The sequence below is a fragment of the Halichoerus grypus genome, chromosome 8, assembly GCF_964656455.1.
Source record: "Halichoerus grypus chromosome 8, mHalGry1.hap1.1, whole genome shotgun sequence".
Taxonomy (NCBI): Eukaryota; Metazoa; Chordata; class Mammalia; order Carnivora; family Phocidae; genus Halichoerus; species Halichoerus grypus.
The window spans coordinates 15,414,195-15,430,865 of record NC_135719.1 but is presented as its reverse complement, the minus strand read 5'-3'; positions in this window follow the sequence as shown (position 1 = coordinate 15,430,865).

The following is a 16,671-nucleotide window of genomic DNA, read 5'->3' as shown; positions in this document are numbered from 1 at the left end:
CTAGTGCCCATGGAACATTCTCCAGAATAGATCACATCCTAGGTCATAAATCAGGTCTCAACCGGTACCAGAAGATTGGGATCATCCCCTGCCTTTTTTCAGACCACAGTGCTTTGAAACTAGAACTCAATCACAAGAGGAAAGTCGGAAAGAACTCAAATACATGGACGCTAAAGAGCATCCTACTGAAGAATGAACGGGTCAACCAGGAAATTAAAGAAGAATTAAAAAAATTCATGGAAACCAATGAAAATGAAAACACAACTATTCAAAATCTTTGGGATACAGCAAAGGCAGTCCTAAGAGGAAAGTATATAGCAATACAAGCCTTTCTCAAGAAACAAGAAAGGTCTCAAGTACACAACCTAACCCTACACCTAAAGGAGCTGGAGAAAGAACAGCAAATAAAGCCTAAACCCAGCAGGAGAAGAGAAATAATAAAGATCAGAGCAGAAATCAATGAAATAGAAACCAAAAGAACAGTAGAACAGATCAACGAAACTAGGAGCTGGTTCTTTGAAAGAGTTAACAAGACTGATAAGCCCCTGGCCAGACTTATCAAAAAGAAAAGAGAAATGACCCAAATCAACAAAATCATGAATGAAAGAGGAGAAATCACAACCAACACCAAAGAAATACAAACAATTATAAGAACATATTATGAGCAACTCTATGCCAGCAAATTAGATAACCTGGAAGTAATGGATGCATTCCTAGAGATGTATCAACTACCAAAACTGAACCAGGAAGAAATAGAAAACCTGAACAGACCTATAACCACTAAGGAAATAGAAGCAGTCATCAAAAATCTCCCAAAACACAAAAGCCCAGGGCCAGATGGCTTCCCAGGGGAATTCTACCAAACATTTCAAGAAGAATTAATACCTATCCTTCTGAAACTGTACCAAAAAATAGAAATGGAAGGAAAACTTCCAAACTCATTTTATGAGGCCAGCATTACCTTGATTCCCAAACCAGACAAAGACCCCATCAAAAAGGAGAATTACAGACCAATATCCCTGATGAACATGGATGCAAAAATTCTCACCAAAATACTAGCCAATAGGATCCAACAGTACATTAAAAGGATTATTCACCACGACCAAGTGGGATTTATCCCTGGGTTGCAAGGTTGGTTCAACATCCGCAAATCAATCAACGTGATACAATACATTAACAAAAGAAAGAACAAGAATCATATGATCCTCTCAATAGATGCAGAAAAAGCATTTGACAAAGTACAGCATCCTTTCTTGATCAAAACTCTTCAGAGTATAGGGATAGAGGGTACATACCTCAATATCATAAAAGCCATTTATGAAAAACTTACAGCGAATATCATTCTCAATGGGGAAAAACTGAGAGCTTTCCCCCTAAGGTCAGGAACGCGGCAGGGATGTCCACTATCACCACTGCTATTCAACATAGTATTGGAAGTCCTAGCCACAGCAATCAGACAACAAAAAGAAATCAAAGGCATCCAAATTGGCAAAGAAGAAGTCAAACTCTCACTCTTTGCAGATGATATGATACTTCATGTGGAAAATCCCAAAGACTCCACCCCAAAACTGCTAGAACTCATACAGGAATTCAGTCAAGTGGCAGGATATAAAATCAATGCACAGAAGTCAGTGGCATTCCTATACACCAACAACAAGTCAGAAGAAAGAGAAATTAAGGAGTCGATCCCATTTACAATTGCACCCAAAACCATAAGATACCTAGGAATAAATCTAACCAAAGAGACAAAGGATCTGTACTCAGAAAACTATAAAATACTCATGAAAGAAATTGAGGAAGACACAAAGAAATGGAAAAACGTTCCATGCTCATGGATTGGAAGAACAAATATTGTGAAGATGTCAATCCTACCTAAAGCAATCTACACATTCAATGCAATCCCCATCAAAATACCATCCACTTTTTTCACAGAAATGGAACAAATAATCCTAAAATTTGTATGGAACCAGAAAAGACCCCGCATAGCCAGAGGAATGTTGAAAAAGAAAAGCAAAGCTGGCGGCATCACAATTCCGGACTTCCAGCTCTACTACAAAGCTATCATCATCAAGACAGTATGGTACTGGCACAAAAACAGACACATAGATCAATGGAACAGAATAGAGAGCCCAGAAATGGACCCTCAACTCTATGGTCAACTCATCTTTGACAAAGCAGGAAAGAATGTCCAATGGAAAAAAGACAGTCTCTTCAACAAATGGTGTTGGGAAAATTGGACAACCACATGCAGAAGAGTGAAACTGGACCATTTCCTTACACCACACACAAAAATAGACTCCAAATGGTTGAAAGACCTCAATGTGAGACAGGAGTTCATCAAAATCCTAAGGGAGAACACAGGCAGCAACCTGTTCGACCTCAGCCGCAGCAACTTCTTCCTAGAAACATTGCCAAAGGCAAGGGAAGCAAGGGCAAAAATGAACTATTGGGACTTCATCAAGATAAAAAGCTTTTGCAAAGCAAAGGAAACAGTCAACAAAACCAAAAGACAACTGACAGAATGGGAGAAGATATTTGCAAATGACATATCAGATAAAGGGCTCGTATCCAAAATCTATAAAGAACTCATCAAACTCAACACCAAAAGAACAAAGAATCCAATCAAGAAATGGGCAGAAGATATGAACAGACATTTTTCCAAAGAAGACATCCAAATGGCCAACAGACACATGAAAAGGTGCTTAACATCACTCGGCATCAGGGAAATCCAAATCAAAACCTCAATGAGATACCACCTCACACCAGTCAGAATGGCTAAAATTAACAAGTCAGGAAATGACAGATGTTGGCGGGGATGCGGAGAAAGGGGAACCCTCCTACACTGTTGGTGGGAATGCAAGCTGGTGCAGCCACTCTGGAAAACAGTATGGCGGTTCCTCAAAAAGTTGAAAATAGAGCTACCATATGATCCAGCAATTGCACTCCTGGGTATTTACCCCAAAGATACAAAAGTAGGGAGCCGAAAGGGTACGTGCACCCCGATGTTTATAGCAGCAATGTCCACAATAGCCAAACTGTGGAAAGAGCCAAGATGTCCATCAACAGATGAATGGATAAAGAAGAGGTGGTATATATATACAATGGAATATTATGCAGCCATCAAAAGGAATGAGATCTTGCCATTTGCAACGATGTGGATGGAACTGGAGGGTATTATGCTGAGCGAAATAAGTCAAACAGAGAAATACATGTATCATATGACCTCACTGATATGAGGAATTCTTAATCTCAGGAAACAAACTGAGGCTTGCTGGAGTGGGGGGTGGGATGGGAGGGATGGGGTGACTGGGAGATGGACACTGGGGAGGGTATGTGTTCTGGTAAGTGCTGTGAATTGTGCAAGACTGTTGAATCTCAGATCTGTACCTCTGAAACAAATAATGCAATATATGTTAAGAAAGAAAAAAAGAAGAAGAAGAATGTAGCAGGAGGGGAAGAATGAAGGGGGGGAAATCGGAGTGGGAGAAGAACCATGAGAGACGATGGACTCTGAAAAACAAACTGAGGGTTCTAGAGGGGAGGGGGGTGGGAGGATGGGTTAGCCGGGTGATGGGTATTGAGGAGGGCACGTTCTGCATGGAGCACTGGGTGTTATGCACAAACAATGAATCATGGAACACTATATCTAAAACTAATGAGGTAATGTATGGGGATTAACATAACAATAAAAAAATTAAAAAAAAAATAAAGTAAAAGGAAGGAGATGTAAATGGATTTAGGAGAGGGAAAATACTTTGTGAAACTATGGAGATAAGAGAGTCAAGACAAGGAGGGAGAGAGACAGACAGAGAGAGAGAGAGATCCAAAGAAGTGAAAGAAATCCCCCACAACTGGGGAGGGAGGGCCCGTGGGGCAGAGCGGAGAGAGGTGTTTGAGGAGGGGTAACCTGGACCAGACCATGCAGGCTTTGCCAACCACACTGAGGGGCAGCATTGTCCTGAGGGCTAGGGGTCTTCATAGCAGGTGCAACATTTAGGTTTTTACAAATTATTTTTAAAAGATTCTTGCTCTGACTACAGAACAGAAAATGTCTGTTGATAGAAGGCAGCAGCAGTGAGGGGTAGAGTGTCGGGTGTAAGGGTGAGGGAAAAAACAGGATTCAGAGAACCGGACCCACAAGGAGGCAGTTACGATCGTCTGGATGAGAGGCAATGGGCTGTGGCTGGGGTGATGTTCCATGAGAGAGTCCAGTGGAATCTCTGCCTGGGTCAGAGCCCGGGATCACTAGCGCAGCAGAGAAAGGCACGGGGCTAATGGAGGCAAGCAGTGAAATTTAAATTGGAAGGAAACCAAACTGACCCACAGTGGACCCAGAAGAGCAACAAAGTGGGAGCCAAAAACACCTGTCCAATTTTAAAGCATATTTAAAGTCACGCGTGCAGTTGGCGTTTGCTATTTCCTGGCCACCCGATATCCATTTATCCAAAGTCTGAGGGCGATCTCTAATTTCTTTCTGGAGGACCAATCCTAGATCTTCATTCAATGGCCCTGTGCTTCCTATGGTGTTGATTTCACTCCTGGCTATAAGGAAGGACAAGAAGCTGACCCTCTGCTCAGCACTGCCCCCAGATCTGTGCAAGTAGGACCCTATCTTGGGTCCTGCTTCAGCCTTCCTGCATCATATTCTTCTGCACTGTGGAGAATACACTGAGCCCAGTTGATATGCCCAACAGGACCCCCCACTTCCCATTTTTGTCCATGTTCTAGATCTAAGTAACCAGGATCCCAGAATGACCTGCCTAAACATCTCTACCTGCTTCCAAGTCACATGGTGGCCTCTTCCCTCTCCTGAGAGCAGACAAGGCAGCTGGTATGTGCTCACCGGGGTGGTTAATAGCTAGCTGTTTGTGGCATTGTGGACCAAGTATGGATGTGCATGCCAGAGTGACCACATGTGTACATATGGCTACAGGCTAGAGCCAAGAAAAGAAAGATAATTCATCAGGCCATAGGCCAGAGGCAAGAAAGGAAAGAGAATTCATCAGGCTTTGGGCTACCCTTTTCCATGATGCCCATATTCCAGAGCAGGCCTCTAAGGAGTCTAAGAATTCTAAATGCAGACCTTCCTCCCAGGTTATTGTTAAAGTATATTGTTAAGAGGGTAGAATATATTTTATTTAACATGTCATTTGATTTATAATTTTAAAATAATTTGACATATATTATAGGGGCCTCTACTTATAATCTTGCTCTAGACCCCTCCAAAAGTTAGGAATTGGACCAGCCTGGCCAATCAATGCAGAACATCATATTGACTGTGGTGACAGGTTAGGGTTTAGGGAATGTGTTCGGGGCTAACATAGTGAGAAACACTGAGGGTTTGCTGAACTCAAATGAAAGAGACCCTTGAGACCCTTCTTCTTATTATTACTTGGCTTAAAGCTGAGAGGACCAGGACCCCAGGGAAGCAGCAGGTTTCTTGTCACCATGTGGAGTAGAAGACTGAGTCTGAGGCGTAGGTGAGGGGATGGATTCTGAGAAGCAGACAAAAACCAAGGTCTGGACCGTTGAACTCTGGATTAATTATCAATTAAAGTCAGATCTACTCCTGGTCTTTTCAGTAAGGTAATACAGTAAATTTCACCATAAAATTTGGCCTGGGCATTCCATCCCTTCTGCCAATCAATGGGTAGAGGCAAATAAAGAATTTAATAATAGATTATTTTTAATCCACCTTCTTTAGCCCATCAATTTCATCTCCTCTATCCACCCATCATTTACCTCCACACTTCGAATTTACCGAGATCTTAAAGGCCATCCTTGGGAAACAAAACAGCATAATTATTAGGGTGAAAGCAAGTAAATGCAGTTGTGAATCCTGACTTGGTGGCATGGGGGCCAGATGGATGTTCTTGTCTGGGACGTTTATTCCTAAATGAGTGGTCGTGTCCTGTAGAGAGAGTTGGAACATTATTCGGGGGTGGGGGGGCGCTATGGAAGCATCAGGAGTCCTGCAATGATGATGTTGAGGTCTAGTGATAGTGTCGCTGGTGGAGATGTCCTAAAAGGTTAGTTCTGTGGAAGAAGATGCTTATACTCACTGTTGTCTGGTCTCTCCTCATCCCAGCTGAGTTTCAAAGCCTGGTTACCCAGCTTCCCATCAGTTCTGGAAGTTACCAAGTCTCCATAGGCAGAGTTGGGCTCCACTGTATGAAACCAAGTGTCCTTACACCCAGTGATCTACAGTGTGGGATCCAGGAGTGTCTTGAAGGCAGTATAATCTAAGGGGATAGAACAGCAGTGGCTATCTGGGGTTGTCTATCTGGCTGAGGTGTGGCTGAAGATAATAAAATTTCTTTTCTCTTAAGAAACAGGATTCTGAAAGCCACATTTAAATATTTAAATAACTGATGTAATTATTGCATGTGGTAATATGGAAAAAAGTGCCCACTGAGAGTCAGTATTGGGGCCATGGTGTCTCTATCATTAGAAGGCTCACTGGGCATGGTATGTTCCAGAAAGATAGAATGAGACAGCTGCCCTCATACCCCAGAGAGCTGAAAAGAAGGAATGAGGGGTTTACATAATTTCATGCAGGTTAATTTTTTTTTTTCCCCCTTGAGACATCCTCTTTGATCCATGTATTATTTAGAAGTGTGTTTTTAGTTTCTCAGTGTTTGAAGATTTTCCTGTTTTCTTTCCATGAGTGATGTCTAGTTTCATGCTGCTGTGGTCAGACAACACACTCTGTATCACTGCAGTTCTTCTAAACTTGTTGAGGTTTGTTTTATGGCCCAGAACATGGTCTATCTTGGTATGTGTCTCACAGGCAATTAAATAATGTGTGTTCTGCAGTTGCTGGGTGGAATATTGTATAAATGTCATTTAGATCCTATTGGTTGAGGGTATCTTGTATTCTCTATACTTGCTGATTTTCTGTTGAGTTGTTTCATCAAGTGTTGACAGGGGTGTTGAAGTCTCCAACTGTATTTGTGGATTTTTCTGTTTCTCCTTTAAATAGAGAAGACATCCAGGATTTTTAGTTGTACTTAGTAAGAGGAACAGAGAAAAATACTGAGAAGAGTCCATATTGAAAAATATTGGGAAGAGTCCATCTTCTCCAAAGTGGAAATCCCCTTTCTCATGGTTCTTATAATTGAAAATTAGCTCCTGGTCTGGAGAGAATAGAATTTGGATCAAAATGTCATACCTCACTGCCTGATTCTCAAACTGAGTACCTTTGAGGTTTTGAAAAAAAAAAAAAGTCAGAAATACACAGATTAAATCTTTTATTTAACTTCCCTTCAGCTATGTAGCAGGTTTTTTTGTTTTTCCCCCTAAAGAGAATGAGCTACTCAAATCTTCCGAGGGTCACTGGACACTGGCTATATGTAACATCAGTTCTTGGGATCTCAGTGTACCATTGCTTTGCACTGGTCATAATAGAGTCTTACAAGGGTCAAGAAACAAATGGAGTTTTGATTCACAAATGCTTCTCATACTTTTAGTAGATCACAAACCCTTTTATCTGATACAAAATCAATTATCTGGTTGGTGAGCATGTAGTTGCTATGTATACCCTCTATCCTGGAAGAACTGGCTTTCCAGATTTTGATACAAGAGCTATTAAGGTAAGAAGAGCCAAGTTGAAGCCTATGGAGCTCCCTTTAGCTATCAAACTAATAAAGCAAAGATACTACAATTTCTATGGAGAAATGTCTAAATTTAATGCTACCCCCCAAAAATTTTTTCCTGGGAAAATATGAGGATGATGTTTTTTTTTAATTTTTATTTAAATTCAATTAGCCAACATATATAGTACATCATTAGTTTCAGACATAGTGTTCAATAATTTATCGGTTGTGTGTAAGACGCAGTGCTCATCACACTGGGTGATGGGCATTAAGTAAGGCTCAAGATGTGAGGATGGTGATTTCTATTTTGTTTTTACTTAACTCTCAGGTTTGGCCAGGTCAACTGATCTTGGATTGGTCTTGGAGAATGAAAATGAATTGTTAAAGCTTAGCAGGTGGCAACTCCAATTGCATTTATTATTTGGAGGTGATCTCTTTCGAGGAGCAAAGCAATAAAAGTGCTCCTGTTGATCCACTGGGATAGTTTATTTTACGTAGGTAGATATCTAACAGCATGTCATAACCATCTTACCTCAGAATTATTTCAACTGTTCGGCTCCATGCCACAATTTAGTCTACAGAGGCATGACTGTCTCACTCATTCCTAAAATATTACATGGGCCAAATATACTGGTGACATGAGCTGCTAGAATATGAATACAAGAAAATTCTTTGGCCTTAGTAAAACTTATGTATGTCATGGAAAGGGACATAAATTCTGTGAAAACCCTACTACCTCATAGTCTTAGAGATGTTGGGGTATTTTTTTCCAAAGTAAAAGACAGGTTTCCTTTGTTTCCTCCACCTTTTATTGTATACTAGTAAGAATATATGTTCGATTTGGATGGATATTTAAAGCTAATAACTGAGTAATCAGAAATAATTCTATGGTGGGTTGAAATATATATCCACGTCCTAAATCCCAAGACCCGTAAATGTTATCTTATTTGGAAAAGGAGTCTTTGCAGACATAATTAAGTCAAGGATCTTAGAGGAAACCATCCTAGATTTAGATCACCCTTATAAACACATGTACCCTAAATCCAATGATAAATATCTTTATAAGAAAAGGGAAAGATACAAACAGACCCAGAGGGGAGGCCAATGGGAAGACAGAGGCAGAGATTGGAGTGATTCATCTAGAAGCCAAGAACGCCAAAGATTGCCACAGGCACCAACATCTAGGAGAGGAGCATGGAGCAGATTCTCGTCAGAGCCTCTAGCAGAAACCAACCTTGCCAACTCTTTGATGCTTAACTTTTGGCCTCCAGAACAGTGCGAGAATCAATTCCTGCTGTTTGAAGCCACTGAGTTTGTGGTAATTTGTTACAACAGAACAGCCCTAGAAAATTAATACAGTGTCCCAATTGGAATGGGATCCAGAACAATTTTCCCTAGACGGTCCAGATTGCAGTCTAAGCAGATCCAATAAATGGCACTTAAAGTTTTGGAAGTATATCAAGATACTGGAGGAGACAATGACAAACCCCAAGAGGAGAATCTCAGACCACTGAGGATTTAGTCAAGTTACTTTTTAGCAGGAATTTCTTCTCTTCTACAGAAAGAGCTTTGGGGTTGATATTGGGCCTTGATAAAAACTGAACTCCTGGTTATGGAAAACCAGGTGACCCTAGGCCCTGAGTTACTCATTATGACCTGTGTATCTATTCCATTCAGCAAAGCGTCACCCTATCCAAGCACTATGTAAAGATTAGGCCTGAGCAGGCTCCACAGGCACATATAAATTGTATCAGCATATGACTCACATTTCTCTTATGCCTACTTTTGCTGTATCCTATTAAGCCAAATTCTCAATTAGTCAATATAAAGGCCAAGAAATCAAGGGACTTTTCAGACTGCAAAACGTGTATGCTCCCACTGGAGGCCATGACAGAGACCTGAATGTAAGTCCTAATTCAACCCAGCCCGGGGTGGCGGGAGAAAGCACGCAGTCTTCTAAGACCCTGCGGAAAGTCAGCCCATGATACTGTTCTTGTTTGTCAACCAGATTACAATAAGGATGCCAGCACAGTGCTGAAAGAAATCCAACCAAGAGTCCAGAAAAATGTAGAACATCAGAGAGTAGGAGTGAAGGATGTGATGAGAGAGAGAGAGAGAGACCCTCAGAAAGAGGATGGGCCGGGTGAAGAAGGTTTGAGAAGAAGGTGGGGCGCGGGGCAGAGGAAGAGGGAACACAGAGACTCTATAGCTCAGGTAGCTCATTTCAGCTGGTTTCCCTGAGGAAGGAATGCCTGGAATAGGAGGCGGGGCATGGTAGAAATGATAGGAATATCTGGACCTAATAAAAATCTGAGTGATGCTGAAGTTCTTAAAGCAATGCAGACCCCAAAAGTCTAGGTGACTTTCCAGAATATGACCCATAATCTTCCAGATGAGCTGAAGAAAAAGAATGATTCAGTGTTTACTGTGATGTATAATGCTGGTATTCCCACCAGACCTCCTCAAGTCCCTTTTATTTTACTTTTGGGGCCCCAGGACTTTGAGGCACTTTTGGTCCCAATAGACAGCCTCTGAAGCTCTTTTTTTTCCCCCCAAAGGATTGGCCTGGTAGAGTCTGGCAATTTCCTCTCCCCTAAGCCAGTGACTGATGGATTTGGGAGTTGGAAAGTTCCATGGCTGTTGCCTTGGGTCAGGACAGGGCTGAGGTGCAAATTACACTCTCATGATCCAGTGATCCTCATCGTGGGATAAACCTGAAGTGATTATCTGTAAAACTTTGCTTGAAGACATGTCCTTATTTGGCTTCCTCCTTTTTATTTTCCTGAACTTCTGACTTAATTTGCCTTTGGGATTACTTCGTTCATAAGTCACCTGTACAACACTCCCTGTCTGAGAGTCTGAGGTGGGGGCAGTGGACCCAGGACACTTAGGAATCTTATCTGCAAATGGTCACTTGAATTTGGAAGTCAAGACTCATGTCTTTTAAACAAATAAAGCCTTTGCTGAAAGAAAAACAACACAGATCACTTAACGAGGGACACAGTCATGCAAGCAGCCAGCATGTATCTGGCCTTCTAATAAAGTAAGTCGGGGGACTTCGAAGACAGTCCTTACTGCCTGTCCCGACACAGCAAAAACGTTTTACAACTGATTTGCCATTAGGCTTTTCAGGTATGTTTTCCTACTGGGAATTACAAAATCCATCCACTCATGACATGGGAAAAATATTTAAAACACCAATGAAAGTAGATGGCAATTCATACATTGTTTTCTTTACTAATAATTCAGTTGGTCTCTTTGTACGGGTTGCTGTATGAGTTTCCTAGGACTGCCATAACAAAGTACCACAGACTGGGGGCTAAACAACAGAAACGTATTTTCCTACAGTCTGGAGCCTGGAAATCCAAGATCAAGGTAGAGGTAGCTTTGGTTTCTTCTGGGACTTTGCTCCTTGGCTTACAAATGGCTGCCTTCTTTCTCTGTGTATATGTCCCTGGTGTCCCTTTGTGTGTCCAAATTTCCTTTTCGTATTGGGACATCAGTCAGATTGGATTAGGCTCACCCTAATTGTCTCATTTGAGCTTAATCACTCTTTAAAAGGCCCTATCTTCAAATACATTCACATTCTGAGTTACCTGGGGTTAGGACATCAACATAAATTTTGGAGGAACGCAGTTTATCCCATAACAGTTGCATATGGCGTGAGAATTTCAAGTGTGAAATAGTTCTTTAAATGAAAGATGGTTTAATCAGAGGGAAATACTGCTTACTATTTGCACAGATAGAGCTAGAGTTCGGTTGAAGGCGATGGAGTTTTCATTTGTTCCTAAACCATCTTGCGTCTTAGTCTTTATTTTGACAAGAGAAAAGTTGGGGCCACTTGTGGAGGATTTAAGTGGGGATTTGAATTACCTGGTGAGGATACAGCCATCTTTGTTATTATATCACATTAGTCCCCATGAAGAAATCAGAAATAGGCTGGCTGCGTATTGAAATCTTACAATGTGGTAAAGAGCAGCATTCTGGAATTGTACGGTAGGGGCGATTTACTATCAAGTAATCTTATTTTTGCTCTTGCCCAATATAAAACCAAAGGATGTTTTAAAAAGAAAGAAAAAGTTAGTGAAAGGCAGTTCTGAAAGGCTGTTGTAATCCTATACACGCAGGATGACCCAGAGCCGACATCTTCATGTGTGACATTGAGGGTCACAGGCTCACCCCGAGGATTAAGTGTCCCCAGCTGCAAAAGTGCTGGCTGAAGGCAAAGTAGACGTGGAGGGGGCTCTGGCGTAGGGAAGCCGTTGATGTTACCCACAGCGGAGACCTGCCACAGAGGAGAGAACTAAAGCCATTACCGAGAGTTTCGTGCCTTATTGTATCATCTCAGTGTTTTAACTTCCTTTTCAATCTCTTTCCACCAAGTTTACACATGCATTAGTGTTGTCTGACTTTGTCACTGCTTTGTGGTTTGCAAAATACCAGAACAAGCTTGCTAGAGAATGCAAACCAAAGGAAAGGGTGTCAGTCGGGGGTCTTGGGGCTGGAGCTTGGATAGAGTGGAGAGATTTTAATGGCTTGCTCTGGGAAGTAGAGTGTTTTCGGCGGTACGAAGGCAGACTGTTTTTATGTGAGGCAGAAGACTTTTGCATCATATACGTTGTTTTGCTTTTGGATTTGAAATGCAGGTCTCGGAATTGGCGAGGTGGGAAGTGGTAGACAAGTGTCTCTTGTTTTGGCTACTTTTGACTGTATGAGGCTTTTGGTTCATTTGTTTTATTTTGTTTTTGTAAGAGCCTTATTTTTGTAAAGAATGTCTGCCCTGGGTATCTGGTGGGACATCAAGTATGTCTCAGAAAGCGGAATAGTCAGGTGCTCTTAGAAGTCATGGCGGGGGGAGAGTGGGTAGATAATGGAGGGTTAGCTAAGAAGACACTTGGCACCGGGCTTTTGAATCTTGGGAGGACAGTTGGGGATTTCAGAGCTTTGAGGTGACCGTAGAGGAGACCAGATGATACCTGTGTTCTTGGTATGTGTCTAGTACCAGTGATGGGGCCTAACCCAAGCTCATGCTGTGCTTGGAGCTCACCTGTCTTTTTTAGGCCCAGTCTCCCTTGGTTCAGCCCTCTTGCTGAGTCTGGTTATCTGGTCTTCGCATGCATTTTGGGAGTTGCCCCAAAGCCTTCCAAATAAATTCCTTTCTACTTGAGCTAGCAAAGTTCTTTTGCTGTGGCTTGTGGCCATACATTCCAACAAATAACCTTTCTTTCTACACGCATCCTTCCACCGTTCCCTCCTCGATTTCCAAACTTGATTCTCTTGTCTGAGCCTGGAAATCTTTCCCTTCCTGCCTTTTCAGGAATTTTCTCACTTTGGATGTCCTCCCTCCCATAGGTTTCTGGCAGCAAAGATACACTAACCAACACCTCCCCACCAGTCCCTTCCTCTGACTTCTGCTGCAGGGCGCTCTTTTGTCTCACCCTTGGCCCCTTTGGCTTCATTTCTCTGTCTTGGTTACTTCCTCCTCCCTGTTTACACCCCTGCCAGGGCCTCTTCTTCCTCGTTCATAAGCTTTCTTATTCATTACACTCTGTAACACCGAAGACACCTGCTGCAAGTGTGAGGATTTTGGCTTAACTGCCGCTGTGCCCCAAGGATCGGTCCAGGCCTTGCTGCTCTTGTCTCTCTTCAAACACTATGTAGAAGTACCCATGCAGTCTCCCCAGGATGCCTCTTCATCCCAGGACCCAATCTCTCTCCTGTGTGTTTCGACATATGCACCTTCCTTTCTACAAACATTGCTTGTTTCATTGTTACCCCCATCCCTCCAGACTGAAACCTTAGAAAATCCTCTGATCCTTTGCTGTCTAATACCCACCAAGTTCCATCCTCAACCTGTCGTAATTCTGCTCCTTCCTTTCCATCCCTCTAGTACTTCCTGCATTCAGATGATCTTCACCTGATATCAGGGTCATTTCAGAGATAGTTTTCTTTCTTCTAATGACCTTTGCTCTCATCTTTCTCACACACATCCAGTAAAGATTAGTGATCAAAAATATAATGAGCATAATATGAATATTTAAAATTTGGTCCTCCTTCGGCTTGAGGTAAACGTCCTTTTTCAAGTTATCATCATGTTGTTTTCAGCATGAATTACTTTAGTGAGATGCTGATCACTGAGCATCCAATGTGAATTGATTGTCTGATACGACTGACAAGGTGTAGTGGAGGGATTTTTTGGAAGATAAGGAGGTCAACATTTTGTACTATAGAGGACTTTGTCTTAGAGTCAATGGCTAAGATATTCTCTTTATAATTATAAAGCAATTAGATTTTAGAACTGGGTAGAACCTTTAAAAATTATTTAGATCAACTCCTTCAACCGAAACGTAGAGAGGTGAAGTCATTGGTCGGAGACAGAGCTCAAGTCTAATTCCCCACAACTCAAATCCCAAATCTCACATTTCCTTTTCTTTTTTTTTTTTCAAATTGTGGTAAAAAACACATGACATGAAATCTACCCTTTTAATTCTTTTTAAGTTTGGTAGTTTTGTATTATTATCTAAATTCACAAAGTTGAGCAGGAGATTGCTAGAAATTTTAATCTTGCAAATCTGAAACTCTATACCCAGGCAATAACCACCCATTCCTTTCACTCCTCAGCCCGTGGCAGCCACGGGTCCACTTTCTGTTTGTAGGAGTTGGACTGCTTTATTTTTTATTTTATTTTTCACCAACTTTAGAGATCTCATATAAGAGGTATCAGACAATATCTGGTGTGTGTGTGTGTGTGTGTGTGTGTGTGTGTGTAAGACTGGCTTATTTTACATAGGATACTATCCTTAAGGTTCATCCATATTGTAGCGTGTGACCGAATTTCCTTCTCTTTTCAGAATAATGTTACGTTTTCTTTACTCATTCATACCATATTCTCTGAGCCCATCCATCCATCCGTTGGTGGACATTTGGATGGCTTTCTCTCGTGGGCTACTAAGAATAGTGCTCTATGAAACTAGAAGTGCAGGTACCCCTTTCAGATCCTGATTTCAGTTTTGGGCGATACATATTCAGAAGTGGGATTACCGGATCATATGGTATCTCTCTTTTTAATTTTTGGAGGAGCCTCCACTCTGTTTTCCACAGCAGCTATGGTGTTTCACATTCCCACCCAACAGCGCTCCAATTTCTTCACATCCCTCCACAGCGCTGCCCGATACAGCGAAGTCTTTTGCGACAAGAAGGGTCAGCTGAGGCGGCAACCTTCGTAGTTGTCTTCTTTGAAGAAATTGCCACAGCTTTCTATCAACCACCACCGTGATCAGTCAGCAAATACTGAAGCAAGACCCTTCCATCAGCTAAAAGATTACAACGTGCTAAAAGCTCAGACGACGGTTAGCATTTATTAGCAAGAAAATATTTTTTAATTCAACATGGTTTAATTTTTATTTTTTTAGAGATAATGCTATTGTGCACTTACTAGATGACAGTGTAGTGTAATAAACATAACTTTTGTGTGCACTGGGAAACCAGAAAAAAAATGACTTCCAGAAAAATATTAATTATTGAATTATTTGCTTTATGGTGGCATTTGCATTATTGTGGTGGCCTGGAACTAAATCTGCACGATCTCTGAGATCTGCCTGTACTAAATAAACGGATATGAATTAATGCAGTAACACACACACACACACTTTAGATTGTATAGACCCAAGTGTGCTGGTCCTTCTCCAAGTTATTGCTGTGCACTCCCCTGGCCTGCGCTCCCATGCCCTCTGGTGGCTGTCATGTGTACCTGCAAAAAATCTTTGTCTTCCTTGAGGACAGCCCCCCACTTGCACCCCCCTTCTCCCTCCAGGCAGTCCCAGGGCTGGGAAGAGCTTCCCCTGTTCTTAGCATCTGGGAGTCTCCCCCTGCTTTTTCCTCACTTTCTGGGCAACTCTCCTTTTGTGTGTATATGAGTTAGGTATATTATACAAATTGTGTGAGCATGGTTTCTTTCTTTCTTTCTTTAAAATTTATTTACAATTTTGCAGCTTTCTTTACTGTTCTATTATCCTCGGTTCCTGACATACCGACTCAGGGTGCCTTGGAATCGGCATGGTGGGCTGTGTGTGTGTGTGTTTGCTTGCCATCAAGGGAAAACCTTCATTTTCACTGCATAAAATTTAGAAACGTCTAAAGAGCAAACAATATCTTAAACAAAAGAAAAACGTTTAAAAAAGTTAACAAGAGGAGAAAAAAATTGTAAACCTTAAACTACGATAAGTTAATTTATGAATTTAAAGCTAGTCTAATCAAAATATTATGAAGTTGGAATAGTGAATTTTTTTTCCAATTTTTTTAAATCAAAATTTATTCAGATATATATTAAATTACTTGTACAGACTTCTAATACATGCTCGTGAGTTTCAAAATGGCCTACAAAAATGCTCATGCCATAGAAAAATGTTATTTTAAATGTTTGTATCCATGCCAAATTTCAATAGTTGTTAAAATAATTGTGGATCTTTAATTTAAATCAAAATACAATACTTAATATTATCTAATTCTAGAGGGTCTGATGATGTGAAAACAATATATTTGTAAGAATTACAGGAAATGACACTTTACTGGAGAAATACTATCTGAAAAGTATAATGCTAAATCTACTTAAATAAAAGCAATTGTAATATCAATTAAATAGCAGTATCTAAACCAAAAAGAGATAAGTGAAAACTACTTCAAAGACAGAAAACACATGCAGATGTTATGCCGTGGTTGTGGGCGTTCAGGACTGGGTTGCAGTGAGCTCAGTCAAACCTGCGGGTATCCCTGGATGCGTGAGCCCTCGCGGCATGGCTCTTCTCCTTCCTGGGGGTGCTGAGGATCCAGGGGGTCCCCTGACACTTCTGGGCCTCCGTGGGCTGCCTGTGGGGGAGCAGGAGCAAAGCGGCCACTTGGGAAAGGCGGGAAGTTGAACTCCGCTTTGGCAAACATTTGCCTGATGTGATCATTTTCTTTCCTTAGCTCCTTGACTTTTCGCTCGGTGAGCACAGCTGCCATCCAGCTCTCCTGGACTTTATTCGCATAGAAGAGGATGTCCTTTAGACAGTGCGAGGTGTTCTCCTCCAGTTCTCTG